The sequence below is a fragment of the Aquila chrysaetos genome, chromosome 25 (assembly GCF_900496995.4).
Source record: "Aquila chrysaetos chrysaetos chromosome 25, bAquChr1.4, whole genome shotgun sequence".
NCBI lineage: Eukaryota > Metazoa > Chordata > Aves > Accipitriformes > Accipitridae > Aquila > Aquila chrysaetos.
Window position 1 is genome coordinate 19,185,794 of NC_044028.1, and position 16,835 is coordinate 19,202,628.

A 16,835-nucleotide genomic window follows, 5' to 3' on the forward strand; every position below is an offset into this window, starting at 1 on the left:
GCAGAGCCCTCTGCTCTTGGGGGTTGCCCCTCTGTGGTGCCCTGGATGCAGTCCATCGCCCCCCACCCCACGGTGCCCATCTGTCACTGAGCCGGCACATCCAACAGCACCACCTGAGGATGCTTGGGAGTGAAATATTCTCTCTTCCCATCAGTGGTTTATAAATTATGAGCCATGACATGAACAAGCAGAACTGGGAGTAAATCAGAGGAAAATTCCAATAGTCTGTTCAGCAGAAAGACTGGCACCCCAGGACAAGAGCAGTGCTGGGTGGCACCCGCCAGCTCCTTCCCCATGCTGGATGCCCTGCAGAGGCTGAGGTCCCTCCATTTAAGCCTGACCACCTCTTCTACACCTCTGGCCTCAGCTCCCAGTGCTGTTACTCCAGGGCCAAGCCATGGCCTTCTCTAACCTGCAGCTCTTCAGCTTCCTACAACCCAGGGCATGGGCTTGGCTGGTCCAGGGGAGTAACCATGGCCAGGACCATCCACCTCCCTTCATTCACACCATCTTGAGGATCAGTAAGGAAAAGGACCAGTACTGCTGCCAGTCAAACCCAAGTACTGTCTAGGGCCTTGTAGGTGGCTTTCAGCTCCCACATCTCATTATGGTGGGTGCCAGGAACCCAGGGTTTATGGCCAACCATATAGGTTTCTCAGGAGTTGGAATCTATCCTCATGCCTCAGTGGTGTCCACGTACCAGGACAAGCTCCCCAGGGCTCATCCAGGGCCTCCCACACATCAGAGGTTACTCTGGGTGCACAAAGCACGACCAATGTCTTCCCATGTCACTGAGCTGGACCAGGTTAACCAGAGACCTCCCTCCCTCTCCAGTGAGAGTTGGAAATGAAGGGTGGAGAAGTAAAGGACAGCTGAGCCATCCCTCCCATTGCCAAACCCTGCCTGCATGTGGTTACTTCACCAGGCATTGCACGGTGTCACAGAGCTGTGAAGGCTGGGACCTGCCTGTGAGAGGCTCCAAGTCACACCAGCAGTGCCCATGCCCAGGCAAACCCTCCTGCTCAGAGACGTGTCCCTTTGGGTGCTGCTCTCCCCAACTCCCCACTAGCTGCAGGGTCCCTAAGCCCACTCATGCCCTTTGGTTATTGCCTGAAGAAGCTGATGAACCACAGCCAGAAGGAACATCATCTGCCTCTTCAGGGCAGGGACAGGGACAACCTTAGCCAGCATGTGGAGGAAAGATGCAGGACCAAGGCATGTGTCTGGGTGTGCCTGCCGCCTTCTCTGTACTTATTTCCTTTTCCTGGACTGAAAAATAATAGCTGAAAGGCATCTGCCGAGAGCACAGGAGCAACCCAACCTGAGGGGGCTTTCCATCTCCCCATGGCCCAATAGCCTCCTCTCCCCCAGCACAGGCGGTGCTGCAGAGGGACACATGGTCCTCCCATCTCTGCTGGTCCCAGCCCTGCATGTCCCAGGCTGGGGTCCCCATGGCCAGGAGAGGGGGACCTGCCAAGGAGGTATCATCTGTCCCAGTTGCTCAGTGGAGGTCTGCAGAAGGAGGGCTTGGTCCCTGCCATGACCTGGTGCATCGGCCCGGAAAGTCTGGGGGAGAAGGGACTGCCACTGCTCAGGGGTGACTTTCTCTGGGTGCCCAGAGCCTTCATCCCCACGTGGCATCAAAGCTCTGTGCTCCCTTCTGCTATGACGGGGGGATATTTACGGACCCTAATCCAGGGAAGGGTTACCAGGATACAATCTGTACAGAGACAGAAGCATCTCTGAGCAGCGAATCAAGCTCTGGTCCCCTTTCTGGAGGAGCATCCCTCCCCACACTGCCTGGGCAAGCCCATGACCCTCTACCCCTCCACAGGGATGGGATTAGTGGGGCCCAACCCCACATCACGTGGGGGTCCCTCTCCCTTGGAGCAAGTTGCTCTCCAGAGATGGAGACAGGGTGGAGCGGGGTGACAGTGCCGAGAATGAGCACTGGACGAGCACGATCCTCCATGAAACCCCCACGGGGCGTCCCCACTCCCGTGTCCCCCACCCCACGACAGCGGGGCAGGGTACCCCGTGAGAGTGGGGGGGCCTGAGCACGGGCAACCCAGGGCGGGGGTGGCACAGGCTCAGGTGGCCGCAGCGGGGGCGTGGGGCCGGGGGCGGCTGTGGTAATGACAACCAGGTGAGCGGGCGGCGATAAGCCCCCAGGAATGCGGCAGCGGCAGCTGCCGGCCCGCGGCTCGCTCAGACCTTGGATGGGCCAATTAAGTAAATAGAAAATTTGGAGCACGGGATCAAAGACGGAGCGCGCGGGCTCTATTTATTTGGAAAAGGTCAGATTATATTGGCAGATGTGTTAAAGGAGAGAGGAGAAAAAAACCTTTCAAAAACATTGGCCCTGATTTGAGGTTTCCTGACAGGCGGGCCGGGGTTTTTTTTCTTTCTTTTCGGGCCACGGGTGGGTAGCAGTGCTGGCAGGGCACGGGGGGTGGGTGGGAAGGACACGTCCGGCAGGCTTGCCTATGCCGCGCTTGCCGCCCCTGCCCACCCGCCTCCCGGCCCCCTCCGCCAGCAGCACCAGCCCCAGAAACTGGGGACTCTTTGGCTCAGAGCCCGCACCCCATCACGTCACTCTGGCCGCAGTCCTCTGCAGCTGGCCCGTGCACTATGGTCCCCCTGCTGCCAGGGAGGTGGTCTCCAAGGTGGAGACCGAGGTGGGCTCTGCCCACCGCTTCCCTTCCTGGCCCCCCCAGCAGCTCCATCAGTGCTGGGCTCGGCACCCCAAGGTGATGCTGCCATCCACCTGGTGCCATCCTGGCTGTCCCTGGCCATCCCAGGTCACCATCCCACCACTGCTCTGCTGCCTTTTTGGTTTTCCCAGCTTGTAGGGATGGAAAGCCCACCCAAGCAGTGCCCCTGAGCAGGGGCAGGAGAGTGCCCAGCATCGCCTCGCTCTGTCCGTTCTGCTCACAAGCTCTCTCTCACGAGGGGAAGGGGGACCCCAGGATCGTCTCTCAACGATGAGCCTGGGGACATTCCCGGTGCCATCGGCACTGCTGTTTCTGGGCTGACGCCGGGGCTGGGGCTGGGGCTGGACTGGGTCCCCCCCAGCTCCCACTCCAGATCACCACCTCCCCACAGGTGCTCGGCCAGCCCTCCAACACTGCAAGTGGGGACAGACATCACCTCCTTTAGCACCCCAAAACTGCAGGACGGTCGTGCAAACTCCAGCATCTCACAACTCCAGACTTTGCTCTGCTTCCCAGAAGCAGCGTGGGGGTCCCTGCTGGGGAAACTGAGGCAGAGGGGCAGGAGGGGAGAGGGGGGATGTGGCGAGGGCGGCAGCATCCAGCACCAAGGTGGGAAGGCGGTGGGAGGGACCTGCGATGGGGGAGAGGAATGTGTTTGCTGGGGCAGGAAATCGTTGGGCTCGGCGAACGCGGGACCCGCCTGCTAAGAAAACAAGCGGAGGCCGAAAGGCAGCGGGGGCGAGCGCCCGGCGAGGGGGGCAGGAAGGGGGCTCCAGGGGCAGGAATGCCGGCTACGTTCCCGCTGCAGGCAGGTGTGCCGGACCCGCTGCCGGACCCGCTGCCTGCCCATGCCAAAGCTGCAGCTGGGCTGCGGGAGCTCCGTTCCCTCTGCGCGGACAGGCGTGGAGCGGAGTGGCAGCCCGAGAGGTGCAGGCAGCTCCGCTTCTGGTCTTGGCCTGGGCGTGCCTCAGTTTCCCCAGCCTTAAAAAAAAAAAAAAAAAAAATCACGCTGCGCATCAGCCACATGCGGTGGTGAGCACCATCCCAGGGGTGCCGGGGCAGGCATGAGCTGTCAGCAGGGTTGAGAGCTGCAGGGCTTTGCTGTGCACAGCACCGGACCTCACTCAGAGCCGTGACCAAGGGAGCTTCTGATCTCCCATGTCGATGGTTATGGAGAAGGCAACTCCTGCTTCACCGCTGGTCACCCTGCCAGGTCTTCTCCAGCTGCATGCTGGGTGCCACAGGGGTGATGGGGTGCGGAGCAGAGCCCGCAGGGATGGGAGTGGATCAGACCAGGAGCAGAGGGAGAAGCCAGGAATGGTTCTGCTGGAAAGGGCTGGTGCGAGGGGGTATGGCCACAGTGGTGTCCAGGGGCAGTGGGTCCCTCATGCTGGCAGCTGCCCACTGCCTGGTCCCTCACAGGGCTGCCACTGCGTGGCTGCCCCGACCACCTGCCCCACCAAGGGATGCTCGGTGCAGTCCCAGGACGGGTTTGCAGCCGCGGGGACATTTCTGGGTCCTTTCTGTTCCCTTTATGGGATAGCACAGCATGAAATGCTGCCTGGATCACGGCACTATTTGGAAACTCCACTGGCGTGTAATACAATATCTGGCAGGGGCGTCTACAACTTTATCTGCAACAGATCAGGTTGGAGCAAAACCTTCTGAGACAGCATCTGGAAGTGGTTTAACCTTCGCCAAGTTTTGCATGAAATACCAATTTTCCACCCCTTTCATTTAGTTTATTGAAATTAGGAGGGGAAACTCCCCCTCCTCCCTTCTACCACTCCCCCCGCCCCCAGGTTCTCCTCTGGGGCAGCTCAGCTTCTCACAGCTCTTCTGGAAAAGCTGAAGACGTCATGGAGCTGCGTCTCAGGCCGGGGAGCACCTCCCCGTGCTGTGACGGGCAGCAGGGCTGTGCCTGCGCGGCTGTATCAGAGGTGCCTGAGATGAAGGCAGCCACACCAGGTTGCAGGCAGGCAGCTGAGGTGGGTTGCAGGCAGACAGTTGAGCCAGGCTGCAGGCAGCAAGATGGTGGTGGGGGAACCCTTGGAGGGCAGCACCGAGAGCAGTGGAGCAGAGATGCGTGCATCATCCCGGGGTGATGACCTGAGGCAAAGTCCTACTGTGCTGAGTAGGGACACAACTCATCACACGGGACCTGAGCAGGAGCTGTGTGGAGCAGCCGGCGGCATGCCAAGCTGCTACCAACACCGAGGGTTCAGAGGAGGGATCTTTTAACCAAACCTGGCATTTTCACCCCAAGCTCCATCGTGCCGAGCCGCAGGCCCTCAGGGAGACGCAAGCGGCTGAGCAAACCATCACAGACACTAGAAAATCCGGCCAAATTCTGTACTCGGCTTCAAACTGCTCAAGCAGCTGCCGGGCTCCACACCGTCTCCCTGAAATTTTCCTTTAAAATTTATCACCTGAGGCAGAGGGACAGAATGGGACAGCTTTAGGAAGGGCAGTATTGGCCTTGCTACCGGCTCTGCTTGCCGGGAGCCGCCAGCCGGGTCCCAGGAGGTCCTGAGGGGCCAGCTCACACATGTGCCATGTTTGCAGGAACTGAGCAGGTGTTTTTAGGATGGAGCTGGCACGTCAACTTTTGGGACAGATTTGCATGTGTTTGCCCATGCGAGGTGGGGGCTCACATCGGGACTGTGTCATTCCTGGCATAGGGCAGCGGCAGTATGTTGTCCCACGGGAGAGCTGGCAGGGGACAGGGAACTGGCTCTCCTCCCACTCTGGGGATGAGGGCCAGGGGACAGGGACATGCCGAGGCCCCTGGCCAGGGGACATGTGCTGGAAAACCAGGAGCTGCACTGCCTTAGCGAGAAACTTGGGTATTAAAATAACTTGCATCTTCCAGGTTGGAATCACATCCCAGATCTTGCCCGGTGGGAGGCTGTGCAGGCAGATGCCCAGCTGCCTGCAGCTCCCACTGGCACAGGTCCATCGCACCATGGGGACAGTCCTTGCAAGCTCCTTCTTGAACATTCAAGGAGCACAGGGAGTGTGGCTGGAGGTGGCACCGACCCAGGCTGCATTACACAGCCTGGACATCCCCCTCCAGGAAGAGGGATGGGGGGTTATGTGGCTGTTCATCCCCTTGGTGGCCCTGGGGACCTGGGCTGGAAGGAGCCAGCATGGCACAGCTCTGCGAACCAGACCGGGGTGCAGGGTCCAGTCCTGCAAGGGCCCGTCCCCACCATGGTCCCTGCCCGCCGAGGCTGGGGCTCTGCGCTGGCTCCTCGCTCGCTGCGCAGCTCTGGCCCCGGCCGTGCCGCAGCTCCCTGCTGCGCTGCAGCGCGGCTGGGACCATATGTCCCTGCAATGCCACTGCGATGCTGCTGCCAAGGCTGAGCATCGCTTCCCGCTGCTCTCGCGCCTGCAAAAGGGGGATGGAGGCAGAGGGGGTCCCGTGTGCACATCCTTAAAGTGCGGTGGGGTGGGGGGGAGCTTTAGCCCCACCATGGCCAGTGTTGCGCTTCCACCCTGCCCCGGGACCTGCTGCAGGAGGGATGGAGGAGTCCTCTCCTGCCCCATGAGGGGAGCTTTAGGGGGTCCTCCTCTCCCGCACAGCCCCACAGCCCCCCAACCTCTGCTCCTCTGCCCTCCCGCCCCACTGCCCCCCCCCCCGCGCCCACCCCGTGAGGGGCTGGAAGGGCATTTGTTTTCTGCTGGCAGCGGTCCATGCGGAGCCCGGCTGCCAGGCGGAGAGGGGAGGTGAGGCTAAGCCAAAAGCTATAGAGCAAGGCATGTGAAGCTCAAGGTTTAGCTGTCCTCGTCCCTGCCCCTCTCCTCCCACCCCCTGCCCCCAGAGGACTGTGCCTTTCCCATATGCTGGCAGGGCCAGGCTGGCCGGGAGCAGGGCCAGAGCGGAGCAGCGGATGCACCCGGCTGCAGCAGCCTCGAGCTTGGGGGCTGTGCCGAAGCCCCTCTGCTCCGGGGAGAAAGGGGGAGCTTCTGGGGGCTCCATGAGCCTTTCCAAACCCCAACATGTGCTGCTGCCTCAGCACCCACCCCGTGTCCCCATCCAGCCCTGGCCCTGCAAGGGGTGGGCACAAGCTGGGGCTGGGCAATGGTGCAGGATATGACCCATGGGGGTCATGTAAAGATGTCCCAGCCTGGCCTCAGCCAGGTGCCACCAGCATCCCCCTGGGATCTAGGGATCCCCTGCCCTCACTGGGGGGGTGTCCATCCCTGCGGCATGCCAGTGTGGAGGTGGGATGTGATGGTCCCCTACACACAAACAACCCCTCTGGGGTTTCTTCCATGTGCTCGGTGATGGCTCCAGTCCTTTCCCCAGAGCAGGAGCCAGCCAGCATGGCCACTGCGACCAGCCCTCCTCCTCCTCCGGGCTCCTCCATCCCCAGGCTCCTCCGTCCTGCAAATCTCCAGAGTGTCCCAGTGCCCACAGCCTCCTCTCTGCACAGAGTTGCACCTATTTAATTAAAGGTGTGAAATGATCTCATTAAATCAGTGCTGGGCTCTTTGTCTAAACTGTTCCCATAGCTTATGAATGGCTCGTTTCCACTATGTTTCATCCTTTCTTCTTTTTTTTCCCCCCCCCTCTCTTTTTTTGGCTTGGTTTCCAAAGCAAATGAGGTTTCTGCAGTCATGCTATGTGCGGGTATGTCTCTCTGTCCAGCTCTGTAACTTTCAAAGCCACCAGCCAATTTCAACCAGAGTCAATGGAGGGATGGAGAGTTCAGAGACGCTCCGTCCCTATATGTCCTGTGGGAAGGGTGGGAGATACTGCATCCCCAGCCCTGCTTTCACTGGACGCCAGAGGAGCCAGATGGGAAAACAGCCTTGAGACACAAATCCCCAAGTCAGGGCTCACCCCCACCAGCCCCAAGAATAATTTGCTCTTTCCTACTGGAAATTTTGCCTGCATCAAAGCTGCTGAGGTTGATTCACTGCAGAAGCCTTTTTGACTGAAACCCTAAATTTAAAATGCTCTTCCCATTTAATAATAACAACTGAGGAAGAGGAAAGGAAGAACAAAAGCCAAGCAGCACGGAACTTGGCTAGGGCACTGCCAGGGAGCTGTGACGGTGCATACAGCTCACACTAGACTACCCAGCTAGGATACATCCCTATGGATTAATATTAAAACCTGCCAGTAAATCAACCGTGGAGGTGCTTTCTAGCCTGGGTCTCTCCTTTGGCACCTGGCAGGCAGAAGGATGCCGTTGCATGTGGATGAAGACAACCTGACCACAGCCTCTCCCCTGCACTGCCCCGGTGGGTGTCAGGCAGGGGCTGCCTGGCACAACTGGCTGGCAGCAGCAATGCCGCAGGGTCCTGGAGGTGCTGACTGGTCCCAGTCCTTGCTCTTCGGCCACTGCCCTTCGTTGCAATCCCTTCACCCCCTCCTCGCTCCCGCTCCCAGCTCGGTCCCTCGCTCCCCCCTTTCTTGGCCTGGTGTTTGCCGGTGCAGGTGCACACTGGTCCCCCCCTACCACTGCCCTTTTTTTTAATTAGCCGATAAAGAAAGCGTCCTTTTGAAGCAGGTAGGGGATTCCTCGCATCCCTGGCATTGCTGGGCTGCCTGGCTGTAACCCTATTCCAGTTAAAAGCTTTCTGCACCCGTCCACAGCCCGCCAGACCTCCGGCTCGCCCCACACCTGCAGGCAAGTCCTCGGGGGCTGCCCGCTCAGCCACTCGTGCAATTACACAACGTGATGATTAACTGAGGGAGCGCAGGAGGGACCCGGACTTTGTCCTGCCAGCAGTGACTGCCTTCGCCCCTGATGCGGGGCAGCTGGGTTCCCCCCACCCTGGGCAGCCCAGCACCCAGTGCTGCCTCCGGAGGAATCCCCAAAGCCAGGGGCCGCAGGTGGGTGTTGGGGCTACCTGGGTCTCAGTGTAAATGTCCCCTCCCTGGCATCCTCGTACCCATCTCAGAAACCGGGTGCTGTGGGGCATAGGGCTGTTTACTGCAAAGCCCAATGCTCAGCTGGTTTCTCTGTTCCTCCCAGCCCTCAGGCAATGGGTTTGTGACTTGGGGAAAGAAAACAAGGCAATGGGGCTTGGAGTCCTTTTCCAGGCAGGGTCTCTGCTCCCTGGCCTCCAGCAGCCTGGAAGCCCTCAGTCAGATGGAGGGCAAGGTTGCAAAGTCCAGTGCACATCCTCCTGCAGCCCAATGCACGTCCCCCCCATGCGCATTGCCCTGCAGCCAGATGCGTGTTCTCCTGCAGCCCAATGCACATCCTCCTGCAGCCCAGTGCATGTCCTCCTGCAGCCGAATGGGCATCCTCCCAACGCACGTCCTCCTGCAGCCCAGCACATCAGCAGGCCCCGCGGTGTGCCGAAGCAGCCTGTCAGCGCAGCACGGCTCCCGGCCCCATGTGCTGCCCGTTATATTGCGGAACCAGTAAAAATTATTTCTGCATGTGCCTGTGTGGTCTGCAGCAATGCCCCAGCCTGAGATAACCTAAGCAGATGAAGCCCCAGGCTGAGCTTTAAATCTTCCTGTCCTTTGCCAGCAACCCCCAAGTGTCTGACCCCCCCATCCCACAGCCAACGTCTCCTCTCTGTACCGGAGAGATGGCTCAGGGACCCCAGCAGCAACCCCCGGCGGGGTGAGCCCTGCACACCACGGTGATGACGGCATTCAGATCCCACTTTAAATCAATTGCTGCGCCCTGGCAGCTCTATTTCCACGGTCTCATGTTATTCTTTCACTCAATCATGGGGAGAATGACTCTGTTTTCCTTCGGCAGTTTTGGTTCTTTTTCCTCTTTTCTTTCTTTCTTCCTTTCTTTCTCAGGGCGGAGGATGGGGTCGGAGCGAATATTCATTTCCACGGTTCCAGCTCATTGAGAACAATAAGGGCAGTAAACAGAGGGCAGCATTGCTCAGGAATGCGAAGCATTTGCCTGCGGTTTAAAATTACTAATTTTTTTAGAGGCAAGAATATATATATTTTTAGAGACCTTTAAGGACAGGCCAAATTTTTCTCCCCCACATTGCTCCCTCTCCAGCACCCCTAAATCTCCCCCTCCTCATTGGGTTTGTTGCAAACCAGCACTAAGCGTGAGAGGTGATGGAGGGCTCAGGGAGCCGGGGATCCCATGGGAGCGCGGTCATGGAGCTGGAGCAGGGAGGAGAGACCTGAAGTCACCAGTTGAAGCTGCAGAAGTTGAACCTGGAGCCTGAAGGTTTTGGGAACGGGCACAAAAAAAAGTGTTGCTGCGTGTGCCTCACTGCAGAAAAGAAAACGAAATGTGGTTGGAGGTGCGACAGCACAGGGGGGCAATGGGGAGGGGATGCCGCCATGGGCATCACTGGTGGCGGTCCAGGCTGCTGGGCAGGGGGACCTGCCGGGACACGAGTGCCCTTCCCCGGGTGCTGCAGGGCAAGGCCAGGCTGGCCCCGCACAGGGGTCACACGCTGCTCTCGGGGCTGCTGCTGCCCATCAGGAGTGAGGACAGGGGACAGCAGGTCCACCAGCTGCGGGGAGGGAGCGGGGGTGCCCCCAGGATAGCCGCAGTCAGCTGCTCCCCTCTGCCTGGCCACCCAGGACCTTCCCAGTCCAGCTGGGATAATTCCCACCTCCGGGAGCAGAGCAGGCACTCAGAGGGGCTGTGCTCCACGACTGCCGTGCCCCAGCCCGGAGGTGCTGCCTCCGTGCCACATCCAGGCCGGCTCAGAGCATCCCCTTCCCCCTTGCCATGATGCAAGCCCTATTGCTGCTTGTCCTGCAACAAGAGCTGGTCTGGGAAGACCGAAGGGATGCATGAAGACAGGGATGACTTCACTTCCCAACCTCAGAGGGATGATTGTGCCTGCGAGTCCCTAGCTTTAGACCTGCTCAGCTGCCCAGTGCCACAGCCAGCAACCGGCATGGCAGGCAGAGCCGTGGAGCTTGGCCCAGGGGCACCAGCACTGGGTGATGCAAAAGAACACGGGCTCCTGCTCAGCTGTACTGATCCCCATGTCTCCATCAATTCCTCCTTCTCAGAGGAGGCAGGAGGACCAGGAGAGTCAGCTGAGGACGTTTGGGCTCACAGCTTCACTTCCGAACGAAACGGAGGAGGGAAGCATTGTTTTATTGAGAGCAATTGCTTTCATAGCCCTGCCCCAACAGACACGCACGCATCCTGTCTCAGGGCTGATTAGCTCCAGATCTGCACACGCTGGCTGTGTGGGGATGGCTGCCTCCTGCTCCTGCAGCCCCCCCAGCCCCGGGGCTGCCCCCCGCCGACCTTCCACCCCACGTCCCCAAAGACATCCAGGCTCCGCTCGCAGGGAGCAGCTGCGGTTCCCCCATCTGGATCCTCTTTGCAGATCCAGCTCCCAAACATTTTGCCGCTCACCCGGAGGCTGAATGGAAACATTTGGGCCCTTTCTCTTTGCTCGCCTCTTCCTCTCCGCGGCCATGAAACCCTCCCTGCACCTTCTGCAGTGGCACGGGTGCTGCCCTGGGGCATTGGGGCTCAGCCCAAGCTGCTCTTCCCGGCAGGACATCGGGCAAAGGCCATTGTAGACCCCAAGCTGGACCCTGAAGCAGGACCAGCCTGGGCTGAGGGATGGATTTGGAGACCAGACGAGCCCCTGGCTGATGCAGTTTGCTTCCATGAGCCTTTTACAGCAGCTGAACAGCTTGAAGAGTCACAAACCATGAAGGAATATAGCAAAACGTCCGTAAATCAAGTAAAAAGGCATAGACATAAAGCTGGGAAGACATTTGCCTTTTATTGTCTCTTCGGACAGGCTTAGCATTTAAAGGCTTTTATCTCCTTTTTATGGCTTTTTGGGTGGGCTCCAAGCCAATAGGTACCTCGTGTCCTTGCTCTGCGTTAAATTACATCATAAAGAAAGGAGGCTGGGGAGCAGATCGCAAGGAGGATGCAGCCAATGCATCTGTACCCGCCACCGGGGAGGACCCACCTCTGCCAGGGCTGCCTTCCCGGTGACTGCGGGGCAGCTTTCCTGCCCTGAAGACCTCAGCCTGTTGTCCAGCCGTAGCTGGTGGGAGGAACTGCCCTATCTAGAACTTAGGTGATGCTTTACAACAAGCCAAAGGGACCGCAACCCCTCTGAATCAGAGCCGTGCCTACACTAAAAGCCTGGTTCCCAGTGCTCAGATGATGGAGAGGAGTCCCAAAACCTCAAGGGCTTGTGCAAACAATTGGGGAAATCCCATCTTCCTAACAGACCCTTAGTGCATCCTCACTGCTCCCACATGCCAACAGAGACCCCAAACCTGCCCTCTCTGAGACAGCGCCCGCCTGCAGCAAGCCAGAATCACCCAGCTGATGGGGCCGCAGGAGCCCCAGCCACCCCTGGGACCCCTGACCCCTGGGTGGGTTCAGAAGGGAGGATGCTGCCAGAGTGGAGGAGCGGGCTTATTGCAGGAGAATCCCAAGGGAAATGCTGCCTTGGCCAAATCACCCCCACAAGGCAGGCAGAAGGCAGCAGCTCATGGTCAGCTCATGGCAGGGGCAAGGGCAGCGACGGGGAGGGTGCACAACCTCCCTGATTCAGCAGGCAGACCCCTCGGTGGGGTGACTGGCCCAGCTGCGGTGACCCGCAGTTTCAGGGCAGGCTGTTCGTGCCACAGAGCTGGGTTTGCTTAATAACAGGCATTGAATTGAATGTGCTTTTTGTGCGGTTCCCTGCTGACACCAGACATCAGCTGCGTGATGAAAGACCTCTGCTCCCGCCAGCCCAGCACCCCACAGCTTCGTCCCCAGACCTTCCCCTGGAAAGGTTCCTGTCCCCTCCACAGAAGCTCCTGGAGGGTATCAGGGCACAGGGAGACCGAAGGTGGCCTTTGGACCTCCATCCCTGCAAGAGTTCTCCCCAAAGTGGGGTCATGGTCCCCAGAGGATCATGGCACTATGGATGGGGTCATGAGTGGGATGCATAGCAGGGGGGTCACCAAGCAAGGAGTGGGGCTGTGGGCACACATTGGGCTGTGTCCCAGAATCTCCCTGCTCCTGTGTCCCCTGGGGCTGGGCTGGGTGGAGGATGAACAGGGACCTCTGCATCTGCAGGTGGCTGCTCCCCAAAGAGCCACCCACACCTGCATCCTGCCACACTCTGCTCCTTCAGCTCTCCATCACCCAGGGTCTCTCCCATCCCAGCTGAGAGCCCTGGCGATGGGCTGTCCGGGGACCAAGGCTCTTTCTTCTGCAGGACTCCCATCCCCCAGGGACACAGGGGACCAAAGCCTGTGGCAATCATCTCTGCCCATGTCCTGCTCAGCCTCCTCGCCCAGCCCCCGTGCTCAGCAGTAACTGGGCACCCTGGTTTCCCCCCATGGGGCTGCAACCTCTGGTGAAACCCAGAGGCTGCTGGGGCTGCAAGACACTCACTTAGATGCCCAAACAGGCATTTTTCTTCCCAAATCTTGTTTTGTGCCTGTAGCAGCAGGTAGCTGTGCAGGCAGGGATGGAGGGGTCCAGGCACGGCTGTGGGCAGCAGGTCAGGAGGGGGGTCCCAGCAGAGCTGTGCTCCCAGTGCCCCCAAAGCAAGAACCTTGCGGTCAAGTGGCAGAGCAAGCCCACCGCCCTGTTCAGACAAAGCATCTTTTAGCCAGACATTAGGCTGGAGGGACAGCCATGAGCTGGCGGGGAGATGCTGCGGGGGAGACACTCAGAGAAGAAGCAAGGGGAAGGGACACAGCACACGAAGGGTTAAAGGTGTCCTTCCCACCCAGCATATGCTGTGTGCCAATCCTCCTAGCCATGTGTTTGAAATCCTTTCTGCTATCTCCTGAAAATATTTACAGTACACGCAGATAAATTAGCTGTAGCGCTTATTACGTCTCCCTGGAAATATATACAGCAGTTAAAGATGTTTAAAAAAAATAGCCGAAAGCCGTCTCTTTACTATATCTGGAAGATATTTCACAGTGTGGGGAATTTACAGGGCTGGGTGGTGGGGAAATTGCATTTATTTTCACTCGAGTAGAGAAAGTTAAAGGACCCTTCACTGGAGTTTATTTTCATCTCTACTTGCAAGACAAGGAGCCAAGGTTGGCTTGGAGTGAGCTAGCGTGCCAAGGCGGGGGCACAGGGCACGTTGGGGTAGAGTGGGGATGGAGACCAGGAGCTTGATGGCACCAGGAGCTCCCAGACACACGTGGGTAGGGACCAGCGGTGTGGATACAGGCTCCTCACACCGCCGCTGCAGGGCATGCTGCCTGATGGACCTCCCTCTGGCTGTGCCTCCAGGGAAAACAGGTGACATGGAGGCTGGGGACACCATTGCCAGGTACTCATGCAGGTTCAGAGGATGGGACACCTCTGGTAGTCCAGGTTGCCTGGTCCAAGGTGGAGGGCTTTCCTCCTGCCAGGGGAATCTCAGCCAATCCCACTCCTCACAGACCTTCTCCCACAAAAGAGGTGCCTGTCTTCTCAGCCGCAAGCACATATTTCTGAGGGCACTCAAAGTGTCCAGAGCGAACATGGTGCCATCAGAAGAGCAATGTCCTCCACGTACACATCTCCTCAGCCAAAGCAGCCTGAGACATTGCTCCCATTCCCAGTGCCAACCCAAGTCAAGAAGCTCTGCCAGGACAAGGTGATAGGGCATCATCACACCCAACGGCTGCTTTGTTGGTTCTTGTCTGCCAGAGAAAAGCAAAAGCTGGTATCATCTCCATGCACAACTTTCTTAATAGCTTCCAGGTAAAAATCAAGGTGGTCTTTAAAGCCACAGCAGAGGCACCGGCTATCACAGACTCTCCCCATCTCCAGACTTCAAGGTTGACCCTCCTCAAAAGTCCTTTCCAGAAGTTCCTGGGACTCCACACTGGGGTGAAAGGGCTGTGGTGGAACATCTCCACTTCTCGGTCAGCTTCTGTAGCCGATGTCATCGTGTCCAGTGAAAGCTCATTGATTGAATCGTTCTCTTCTAGTCTTTTCTGGCTTCTCCCTTGGCTGAGGTTTCCCATGGTGAAGACACCTGCCAGCTAGGAGTCAAAGACCGAGGTCCTCAAATGCACTCATTGACTAACGGTCACTGACCCAACATTAGATGACAATGTCTTCTGGGCCACTGGCATCAAGATCTGGAATTGAGCTGCTGGCCTTGACGTAAAAGGCTTTGAGAAGCCATTTGCTAATTCCCCTGAGTCACCCGCTCCCTCTGGCTGTTTTGAAATTCATATCTAATGAGTGGTTTGGGTGAAGGCATTCTGCAAAGATGCAAACAATTCCTTTGCCAAAATAAATGGAGCCAGAGCCCGGCTTATAAACATATAAATCATTTCTAGTTTTTAGCTTGCAAACAAGATACTTGTTTCTTCATACAGATTTTGGGGAGAGCAGGAGGCAGCAGGAGGAGCAGGGGGAGCCAACTGAAGCTCCTCTCCAAAGGCAGCCCATGCCTTCCTTGGAGCAGAACATGGGGAACCAGGCACCCTCCAGAAAGTCTCCAGGAGGAAGAAGCTCCAGAAAGTCCTCCAGAAAGTCTCCAGGACTCTCCAGGAGGGAGGAATGTTGGGCTGTCCACCAGCTTTTTGGTTATTGGCTCCTCAAACAATAATCTGCAGCAAATTAACTCAACCAATTCTTAATTTTCTCTCCAAGTGAGGGATGCCATGTCCTGGGCCAGGCAGGGAGGAGAAACATCCTTGGGGTTGAAGGACATTGCACAGAGGACAACTTAACCATGCTGCACAGGGCTGGCTAAACGTGCGTGCTTTGCTATGAATGTGCTTCACGCAAGATTGCTATGGGACAGGAGAAAAATCATGTAAATCACCCAAAACAAAGTCAAGCATAGCATGGCCCTGCCACAGCTAGCAGAGGATGGAGCTCACCTGGCTGCAGGCTCCCTCATGTCATTCCTCTGCCCCCTGTGCTGCTGGTGGGGTTTGGCACCCCCAGGACATGGGTGGCCCTTTGTTTTGGCAGCCGTTCACCCAGGAGCTGGGAGGTGGCAAACCTGCGCCCTGGGACGAGAGCTGCTCCCATGGAAGAGGTTTGCACCGAGCTTGTGCTAACCACATTTTTTCCCAAATAAAGTGTTCTAGCTTGGTCAAATTTGAGCATATTCCAGGGACACAAGACAAATCTCAGCCTCTCTTCCCTCCCTAGTTGCCAAATTGCTTCAAAGACAGAATTTTAAAACAAAATAAGGACAAATGCTTTATTTTCCCTTATCCCCATTCTTGGAAAGAGCTGAAATTTTCCCCCAAAATTTAACTAGAGGCTGCAACCCACCCTGCAAAAAATTGCCACCCAGCCTGGGATGGTTTGGCAAAGCTGGCAGCAACTGCAGGCAGGGTTCTACAGAAGGAAGCACCAAGTAGGGGTGTTCCTTAAAAGTAGGGGGCACCTCCAGCTCCCCACCCTGAGCACATGGAGTCCGTCTGCAGCACGCTCAGAGCACAGTCACTTTATTTATAGGACACCGAGGATGTGCCTCAGTCTTCCAGGGGCTCTTTCCCCTTTTTTTTTCCCAAGCCTGCGGAAGCCAGCCAGATAACCAAAGCCGTTCCTCACTTTCACAGCAGATAAGCTAATTGTCGGATGTGCCCTTTGAGATAAGCAGAGCCCGGGTTTACGAGGGAACATGTGTTCTTGGGAAACGCCGTCACCCAGCCACGATGCGTGTGATAACCCAAGGACGTGCAGGCTCCCTCCCTGGGGAATCGGGGTGTCCCTCGGCCACGGGAGCTCAGGGGCAGCTGCCTTGGGCCACAGCAGCATGGTTTTGGGGGGGGATGTTCCCCTGCTTCTCTGCTGCTGAGCAAGGAAATGTTGCAGTGCAGAGCACCGCCAGGTCCTCCCAGAGAGAGACCCAGCTCTTCAGACGCTTTGCAATTCAGCAAAAAGTTTAACAACTATTGAAACCCACAAAAAAAATTGCAGTGAGTTTAGGATGGGTTGGTCCAGACTGGTGGTAATGAGGAGGATTTACTGGCAGTACTGGTGGGTGCTGAGTCCCTGCCCAAAGCATGAGTGCAAGCAGGAGGGTATTTCCCTCCAGTTCCTGCGGACCCATATGGCTCCATCACTGGTGTGGCATTGGTTGAGCACTGGTCTGCACTGGGGGAAGCTGAGACACCAGGGGCTGAGGCTCAGTCCAGACAGGGCTAAGCAGGGGGAAGCTGTGGGTGCCCCTGCAGATGGGTCACGGAGGGGCTCCTCT